The following is a 9325-nucleotide window of genomic DNA, read 5'->3' on the forward strand; positions in this document are numbered from 1 at the left end:
CAATATGAGACAATAAAAACAAAGAGTTACAGACAGTCCGGGTACCTTTTCTGGGCAAAATACGCCCAAAAAGGACCCGCGTTAACAGAGGATTAACCCTTAAAAGCAACAGCCTGTTGCATATTCATACACCTCATCCATGATGTATAAATTCCATTCAAACACAGAATTCTGTCTGGGCAGTGTCAGCTTCTTCCTCTGGATCCTGATGGTCAAGGTGGGAAGAACTCGAGAAGAGAGCAATAAATTCTTTTTCTCTGAAAGATTTCAGTGTCCTGTGGCTGCTATCTCAGTGCAAGTACCTCATTCCTCTCTAAAAAAATATCTTAATCAGCACAGTTTCTATCTTAACATTATGTTATAACCTAAACTCTATTTAACACACTACTTAAGAAAATGATTACAGCATCACTTTCTAACACAACACATATAATATTCATTTTAATATTTGCAAAAAGCCAATCATAAAATACACATTTTTCACAAGAAGAAATCCAAGAGCAGAGCAGGTCACTCAGTGAGGGATGAAGAGGAAGCAGGGCCCTCCCAAGTCCAAGATCCAGGCTCTGGAAGGTTCTCTGGAGCAGTTCCCAGGCTGGAGGCCAGGATCCAGGCTCTGGAAGGTTCTCTGGAAGTTTCCAGAGCTCTGTCACCGTGCCCAGCTCCCTGTCAGTGGTGCCAATGGAGGCAGCAGAGCAGACACTGCCTCAGGTGAGTCCCCAGCCCCGGCACCACGGGGACCATCCTTGTTCCTCCCCACTGACCTCGGCTGAGGGAGGACGATCCAAGACCTTGGGCAGAGTCACAAGTCTCACCCAGATTAGGAAATGTCCCCTGCCCCACCAGTATGGGCCAGTCTCTGCTGTTGGGAGTAGCTCCAGAGAGAGGGGACACCCCAGAGCTCACCTGTGGTGTCACCTGTGGTGTCACCTGGATGGCACAGACAGGGCTAGAGGGACTGGGACCTCGGCTGGTGCTCACAGAAGTGTCTCAGGTGTTCAATTCCCATCTGTCAGAGGTGGGGCAGTTATCTTCTGTTCTTTGGGCAGTTTTCTTTATCTGTTCCACAACCAATCCTCCCTCCAGGAGATATCTCCTGTTCATGGGCCATTAATTATTAATTATCTCCTGTTCATGGGCCATTATGAATTACCTTCTGTTCATGGGCCAGTGAGTGTCCCTGCGTGGCTGATAAAATTCCATCATCCCAGTGGGAGATGTGAGCCCAGGGAGGAGCCAAACATTCCTACCTGGATACAATCTGAGGTTTCAAACATTCCTACCCAGATATAATCTGAGATTTCAAACATTTCTGCCTGGATACAATCTGAGATTTCAAACATTCCTACCTGGATACAATCTGAGGTTTCAAACATTCCTACCCAGATATAATCTGAGATTTCAAACATTTCTGCCTGGATACAATCTGAGATTTCAAACATTCCTACCTGGATACAATCTGAGGTTTCAAACATTCCTACCCAGATATAATCTGGAGATTCTGGAACACCAGCACAACTTCTCCACTGGATTCCCCAGAGGAGCAGCAGCTGCCTCTCCCACTGGATCTTCAGAGGAAGAATAAATCCTTCTCTACAGGATCCCTGCTCCAGCAGAGCCACCCCTGACACTGCAGGAGGGCTGAGCCACAATTCCAATGGGACTGCTGCCAACACCCTGACCCACAGGGTGTCAGGTTGGGTTCTGACTCTGTCAGTGTTGTTCTAGTGCACTGCATTGTTCATTTTATCTTTTTTTTTTTTCCTTTTCCCTATTAAAGAACTTGATTATTTCCTGCTCCTATATTTTTTTTTTTTTGCCTGAGAGCACCTTAATTTAAATTTTATAGCAATTCAGAGGGGTGGGGAGGGTTTACATTCTCCATTTCAGGGGAGGTTCCTGCCTTCCTTAGCAGGCACCTGGCTTTCCAAACCAAGACAAATTAATTAGCCTTCTGATAACATGGAGTTCTCCTCATCCTCTTTGTCCCCTTTGTCGGGGTTGCCTGGATTTCTGACACCGCTGGCTGGGGGTGACCCTGCTGTGAGGATGAGGATGAGCCCTTGTGTCCCAGGAGATCCAGGATGGACGCACGGACAGCCAGGACTGACGGACCTCAATGCACACCTGGGACAGTGGAGGACTGAGGAGGTGGAACTCCAGATGTGTGTGAAATGTGGGTACAGCTGGAACGTGGGGGAACCTGGGCAGGGGTGGGTGGTGCAGGAATTGGGTGAGGGCGAGGTGTGGGATGAGGAATGATGTGGATGGTGTAAAATAAAAGGTAAATGCAAAGTTTGGGATAAGGGATGGTGTGGATGGTGTAAGGGGTGAGTGCAAGGTTTAGGATAAAGAATGACATGGATGGTGCAGAATAAAAGGTAAATGCAAGGTGTGAAATAATGAACGGTGTGGATGATGCAGAATACAGGATGAGTACAAGCTGTGGGATAAGGAATGGTGTGGATGGAGCAAAATAAAGGGTAAATGCAAAGTTTGGGATAAGGAACGGAATGGAATGGAATGGAATGGAATAGAATGGATGGTGTAAAATAAAGGGTACATGCCAAGGTTTGGGATGAGGAATGGTGTGGATGGTGTAAAATAAAGGGCAAATGCAAAGTTTAGGATAAGGGATGGTGTGGATGGCGCAGAATAGAGAATGAGTACAAGCTGTAGCATCATAAGGAATGGTGTGGATGGAGTAAAGGATGAGTGCAAGGTGTGGGAGGAGTAAAATAAAGGGTAAATGCAAAGTTTAGGATAAGGAATGGTGTGGATGGTGTAAAAGGTGAGTGCAAGGTTTGGGATAAGGAATGACATGGATGGTGTAGAATAAAGGATGAGTGCAATGCTTAGGACAAGGAATGATGTGGACAGTGTAGAATAAAGGGTGAGTGCAAGGTTTGGGATAAAGAATGGTGTGGATGGAATAAAATAAAGGGTAAATGCAAGGTTTGGAATAAGGAATGACACAGATGGTGCAAAAAAAAAAGGGTAAATGCAAGGTGTGGGATAATGAATGATGTGGATGGAGTAAAGGGTGAGTGCAAGGTTTGGGATAAGGAATTATGTGGACAGTGTAGAATAAAAGGTAAATGCCAAGGTTTGGGATGAGGAATGGTGTGGATGGTGCAGAATAAAGGGTAAATGCAAGGTGTGGGATAAGGGATGGTGTGGATGGTGTAAAGGATGAGCGAAGGTTTGGGGTTAGGAATGTTGTGGTGGATGGTGCAGAATAAAGGACCAGTGCAAGGTGTGGGATAAGGGATGGTGCGGATGGTGTAAAGGACGAGTGCAAGGTGTAAGATGAGGAATGGTGTGGGTGGTTCTCCTAGGGTGACGTTGTGATGTTTGTATCCCCAGTTTTTGTTCTGTTCATGCTGGATATCATGTTCTGTGCCTTCAGGACTGGCTCTGAAGAGCGAATGGTTTGTTTTGGTTTTGCTCTCAGCCGCTCCCCCATGGCTGGCAGGACACAGAGACAGGACGGGTGCTGCTTTTGCTTTTTGCTTTGCTTTTCGCTTTGCTCTTGCTTCTGCTTTGCTCTTGCTTCTGCTTTGCTCTTGCTTTTTGCTTCTGCTCATTAGTTAGTTTAGCTAAGCAGTCCAAATTTTCCCTGGACTGTTTCTCCTTTCCCTTTTCTGGACCTACCCATGGGGGGGGGGGATAGAATGTGAGAAAATAAAGATAGTGCAGAAGGTAATCTCAAAAAGCCCTGAGGAGTTGCAGCTGTACTAATTACCAGAGATTAGGAGCCACAGCTGTGTCTGATGAGGATGAGTGCTGTGAAGAGGGTTGGAGTTTGTTGGCTTTGCTGTGATGAAGAAGGAGTCAGTGTTGTGAGGAACTGCCCATGAGAAATCACTGAGAAGGTGTGGAAGATTTACAATAGTGCTGTGAAGAGGGTTGGAGTTTTTGGCTGTGAAGAGGGTTGGGGTTTGTTGGCTGTGCTGTGATGAAGAAGGAGTCAGTGTTGTGAGGAACTGCCCATGAGAAATCACCGAGAAGGTGTGGAAGATTTACAATAAGAGGACAACATACCCAAACCTGCTCTGGGCTGGGACCTGGGAAACACCGAGAGTTTGCACCTTGTGGCTGCAGCAGCTGCCCCAGCACCGGAGGGACTGAGAGCAGAGTGACCACCCTCCAGGGAGACTTCCTGAATTTATCATCTTTTTCAGAGTGGTGTCATCTGGTATTGTTCATTTTGAGTGTTGGGGATGCTGTGCCTGTTAAATAAACAGGTTCTTTCCACTTCTCTCCAGGGAATCCTTCCCAAACTGGTTGGGGAGAGGGGCTGTGTGGGTTTGCTTGCTGGAGGGGATCCTTTGGAGGTTTTCTCCCAAATTTGCCGTAAACCAGGACAATGGTGCAGAATAAAGGACCAGTGCAAGGTGTGGGATAAGGAATAGTGTGGATGGTGTAGAATAAAGGATGAGTGCAAGGTGTGGGATCAGAAATGACATGGATGGTGTAAAGGGTGAGTGCAAGGTTTGGGATAAGGAATGACATGGATGGTGCAGAAAAAAGGGTAAATGGAAGGTGTGAGATAAGGAATGGTATGGATGGTTTAGAATAAAGGGTGAGTGCAAGGTGTGGGATAAGGAATGGTGTGGGCAGTGTAGAATAAAGAGTAAATGCAAATTTTGGGATAAAGAATGGTGTGGATGGACTAAAGAGTGAGTGCAAGGGATAAGGAATGACATGGATGGTGTAGAATAAAGGGTGAGTGCAAGGTTTGGAATAAGAAATTACATGGATGGTGCAGAATAAAGGGTAAATGCAAGGTGTGGGATAAAGAATGGTGTGGATGGAGTAAAATAAAGGGTAAATACAAGATGTGAGATAAGGAATGACATAGACAGTGTGGAATAAAGAGTGAGTGCAAGGTGTGGGATAAGGAATTAACGTGGACAGTGTAGAATAAAGGGTAAATGCAAGGTTTGGGATAAGAAATTACATGGATGGTGTAAAGAGTGAATGCAAGGTGTGAGATAAGGGATGGTGCAGAGTAAAGGGTGGGTGCAAGGTTTGGGATAAGGAATGGTGTGGATGGTGTACAATAAAGAGTGAGTGCAAGGTTTGGGATAAAGAATTATGTGGATGGAGTAAAGGGTGAGTGCAAGGTTTGGGATCAGGAATGGTGTGGACAGTGTAGAATAAAGAGTAAATGCAAGGTGTGGGATAAAGAATGTGGACAGTGTAGAATAAAGGGTGAGTGCAAGGTTTGGGATAAGGAATGACATGGATGGTGTAAAGGGTGAATGCAAGGTGTGAGATAAGGGATGGTGCAGAGTAAAGGGTGAGTGCAAGCTGTGGGATAAGGAATGGTGTGGATGGTGCAGAAAAAAGGATGAGTGGAAGGTTTAGGATATGGAATGACGTGGACAATGGGGAATAAAAGGTGAGTGCAAGGTGTGGGATAATGAATGGTCCAGAAAAAAGGGTGAGTGCAAGGTTTAGGATAAGGAATTATGTGGACAGTGTAGAATAAAGGGTGAATGCAAGGTCTGGGATAACGGATGGTGTGGATGGAGTAAAGGGTGAGTGCAAGGTTTGTGTTAAGGAATGACATGGATGGTGCAGAATAATGAACCAGTGCAAGGTTTGGGATCAGGAATGGTGTGGATGATGCAGAACAAAGGGTGAATGCAAGCTGTGGGATGAGGAATGACACGGATGGTGTAAAGATGAGTGCAAGGGATAAGGAATGGTGTGGATGGAGTCTGGGGGCAGAAGTGAGAACACACCTGGGAGTCACTGACCGAGGAAAGGGAATCGAAGGATCCAAGGAAGGGGAATTAAAGGATCCAAGGAAAGGGAAAATAAAGGATCCAAGGAAAGGGAAAATAAAGGATCCAAGGAAAGCAAATTAAAGGATCCAAGGAAAGGGGAATCGAAGGATCCAAGGAAAAGGGAATTAAAGGATCAAAAGGGGAATTAAAGGATCCAAGGAAAAATTGAAGGATCCAAGGAAAAGGGAATTGAAGGATCAAAAGGGGAATTAAAGGATCCAAGGAAAAGGGAATTGAAGGATCCAAGGAAAGGGAAAACAAAGGATCCAAGGAAGGCAAATTAAAGGATCCAAGGAAAAAGGAATTAAAGGATCCAAAGAAAGGGAATTAAAGGATCAAAAAGGGAATTGAAGGATCCAAGGAAAGGGAATCGAAGGATCCAAGGAAAGGGGAATTAAAGGATCCAAGGAAAAATTAAAGGATCCAAGGAAAAATTAAAGGATCCAAGGAAAGGGAATTGAAGGATCAAAAGGGGAATTAAAGGATCCAAGGAAAGAGGAATTAAAGGATCAAAAAGGGGAATTGAAGGATCCAAGGAAAAGGGAATTGAAGGATCCAAGGAAAAGGGAATTAAAGGATCCAAGGAAAGGGAATTGAAGGATCAAAAGGGGAATTAAAGGATCCAAGTTAAGGGAATTAAAGGATCAAAAAGGGGAATTGAAGGATCCAAGGAAAGGGAAAATAAAGGATCCAAGGAAAGGGGAATTGAAGGATCCAAGGAAAAAGGAATTAAAGGATCCAAAGAAAGGGAATTAAAGGATCAAAAAGGGAATTGAAGGATCCAAGGAAAGGGAATTAAAGGATCCAAGGAAAGGGGAATCGAAGGATCCAAGGAAAAGGGAATTGAAGGATCCAAGGAAAGGGAAAATAAGGGATCCAAGGAAAGCAAATTAAAGGATCCAAAGAAAGGGAATTAAAGGATCCAAGGAAAAATTAAAGGATCCAAGGAAAGAGGAATTAAAGGATCCAAGGAAAGGGGAATTGAAGGATCCAAGGAAAGGGAAAATAAAGGATCCAAGGAAGGCAAATTAAAAGATCCAAGGAAAAAGGAATTAAAGGATCCAAAGAAAGGGAATTAAAGGATCAAACACCCCCCCGTGTCCACCCCTCACCTTTTCCAGGTGAAATCCCAGGTACAACCTGCAAACGAGGGCGCTCCCCCTCCTCCAGGTGTGCCAGGTGTGCCAGGTGTGTCAGGTGTGTCAGGTGTGTCAGGTGTGCCAGGTGTGTCAGGTGTGCCAGGTGTGTCAGGTGTGCCAGGTGTGTCCCCCCTGAGCCAGGAGCAGCCCTGGGGTGCTGCAGCCCTGACACCCCCTGCAGGACTGGGGATTTAGGGATGAATTTGGGGTAATGGGGGGGATTTGGGGTAATTTTGGGGGACTTGGAGATGAATTTGGGGTAATCTGGGGGGATTTGGGAATGAATCTGAGGTGATTTGGGGTAATTTCGGGATGAATTTGAGGTGATTTGGGGATGAATTTGAGATTATTTGGGGTAGTTTGGGAATGAATTTGAGGTAGTTTGGGGATGAATTTGAGATTATTTGGGGTGATCCGTGGATGATTTTTGGGTAATTTTGGGTGGTGAGAGGGTAATTTAGAGGAAAGATTCAGGGATATTTCAAGGTGATTGTGGGACCATCCTGAGGCGATCTGGGAGATTTTGGGGTGGTTTGGGGCTGATTTGGGGGATTATTTTGGGATGGTTTGGGGGTGATTTTTGGGATTTCTTGGGGGTGGTTTTGGGCTGATTTTGGGGATTTCTTGGGGGTTGTTTTGAGTGATTTTTGTGTGGTCTTGGGGGATATTTGGAGGTGATTTTGGGGTGGTTTGGGGGTGATTTTGGGGATTATTTGGGGGTGGTTTGGGGCTGATTTTGGGCATTTCTTGGGGGTGGTTTTAAGTGATTTTTGTGAGGTCTTGGGGGATTTTTGGAGGTGATTTTGGGGATTATTTGGGGGTGGTTTTCAGTGATTTTTGTGTGGTCTTGGGGGGTTTTTGGAGGTATTTTTGGAGGTGATTTTGGGGTAGTTTGCGGTTGATTTTGGGGATTTCTTGGGAGTGGTTTTGGGCGATTTTCAAGTGGTCCTGGGGGATTTTTGGAGGTGATTTTTGGGGTGGTTTGGGGGTGATTTTGGGCATTTCTTGGGGGTGGTTTTAAGTGATTTTTGTGAGGTCTTGGGGGATTTTTGGAGGTGATTTTGGGGATTATTTGGGGGTGGTTTTGAGTGATTTTTGTGTGGTCCTGGGGATGGTTCTGGGGAGATGTTTGGGGTGATTCTGGGGGTGCTGCTCAGTCCTGGGCTGGTGCTGCCCCCCTGCGCTGTCAGACTGTCCCAGGTGTCACCTGAGCCATCACCTGCCACACCTGGATCCCACCCCGGCTTTATTTAATCAAATCCTTGGGGTTTATTGTCTTTTCTCCTGTTTTTTGTTTGCCTGAAACACCTGATGGGCTGAGCTGGTGTCACCTGGAGCATCCAGGTCTGGGGGACCTGGGCTCACCTCCCACCCCTGGGCACATCCCTCACCTGCACACCTGCCCAGAGCCGCTTCAATCACTGCACACATTCAGCAGAAAGAGCCAAATCTTTGCTTTTCTCCCCAAAACCACCCAGCAATGCCCCCTGCCCTCCCCCCATCCCCAGTTATCCCTTTATCCTCCATTTTCCATAATTAAATCCGGAATTCTTGATGACCTCACGAGACCACACCTGCACCCACCTGGAGGCAACACCTGTGCCAGGTGGGAGCACACCTGGTGCCCCAGAGCTGCAGCAGAGCAGCCCCCTGTCCATGCCAGGAGGCACCTGAGGGCAGGGCTGCCAGGGCACCACACCTGGGGCTGCTCCAGGTGTTCCCTGTGAGGGGAGTGGCCAGGTGACCACACCTGGTGGGTCTCCAGGTGTTCCTTTTGAGGGGTGTGACCAGGTCACCACACCTGGGGCTGCTCCAGGTGTTCCCTGTGACGATGTTGGCCAGGTGACCACACCTGGGGGCTCTCCAGGTGTTCTTTTCAAGGACAGTGGCCAGGTAACAACACCTAGGGGCTCTCCAGAAGCTTTCCAGGTGTTCCCTGTGAGGAGGTTGGCCAGGTGACCACATCTGAGGGGTCTCCAGGGGCTTTCCAGGTGTTCCATTCCAAGGAGAGTGTCCAGGTAACAACACCTGGGGGCTCTCCAGGTGTTCATTGCAAGGGGGGGGTGGCCAGGTGACCACACCTGGGGGCTCTCCAAAGGGTTTCCAGGTGTTCCTTTTGAGGGTGGTGGCCAGGTGAGCACACTTGGGGGCTCTCCAGGTGTTCACTGCGAGAGGGGGTGACCAGGTAGAAACACCTGGGGGGTCTCCAGAAGCTTTCCAGGTGCTCTTTTCGAAGGGGGGGGTGGCCAGGAGAGCACACCTGGGGCCTCTCCAGGTGTTCCTTTTGAGGGTGGTGGGCCACACCTGGGGGATCTCCAGAAGGTGTCCAGGTGTTCCTTTCAAGGGTGGTGGCCAGGTAACAACACCTGGGGGCTCTCCTGGTGTTCA

This window comes from Zonotrichia albicollis, chromosome 33 (genome assembly GCF_047830755.1).
Source record: "Zonotrichia albicollis isolate bZonAlb1 chromosome 33, bZonAlb1.hap1, whole genome shotgun sequence".
Taxonomy (NCBI): Eukaryota; Metazoa; Chordata; class Aves; order Passeriformes; family Passerellidae; genus Zonotrichia; species Zonotrichia albicollis.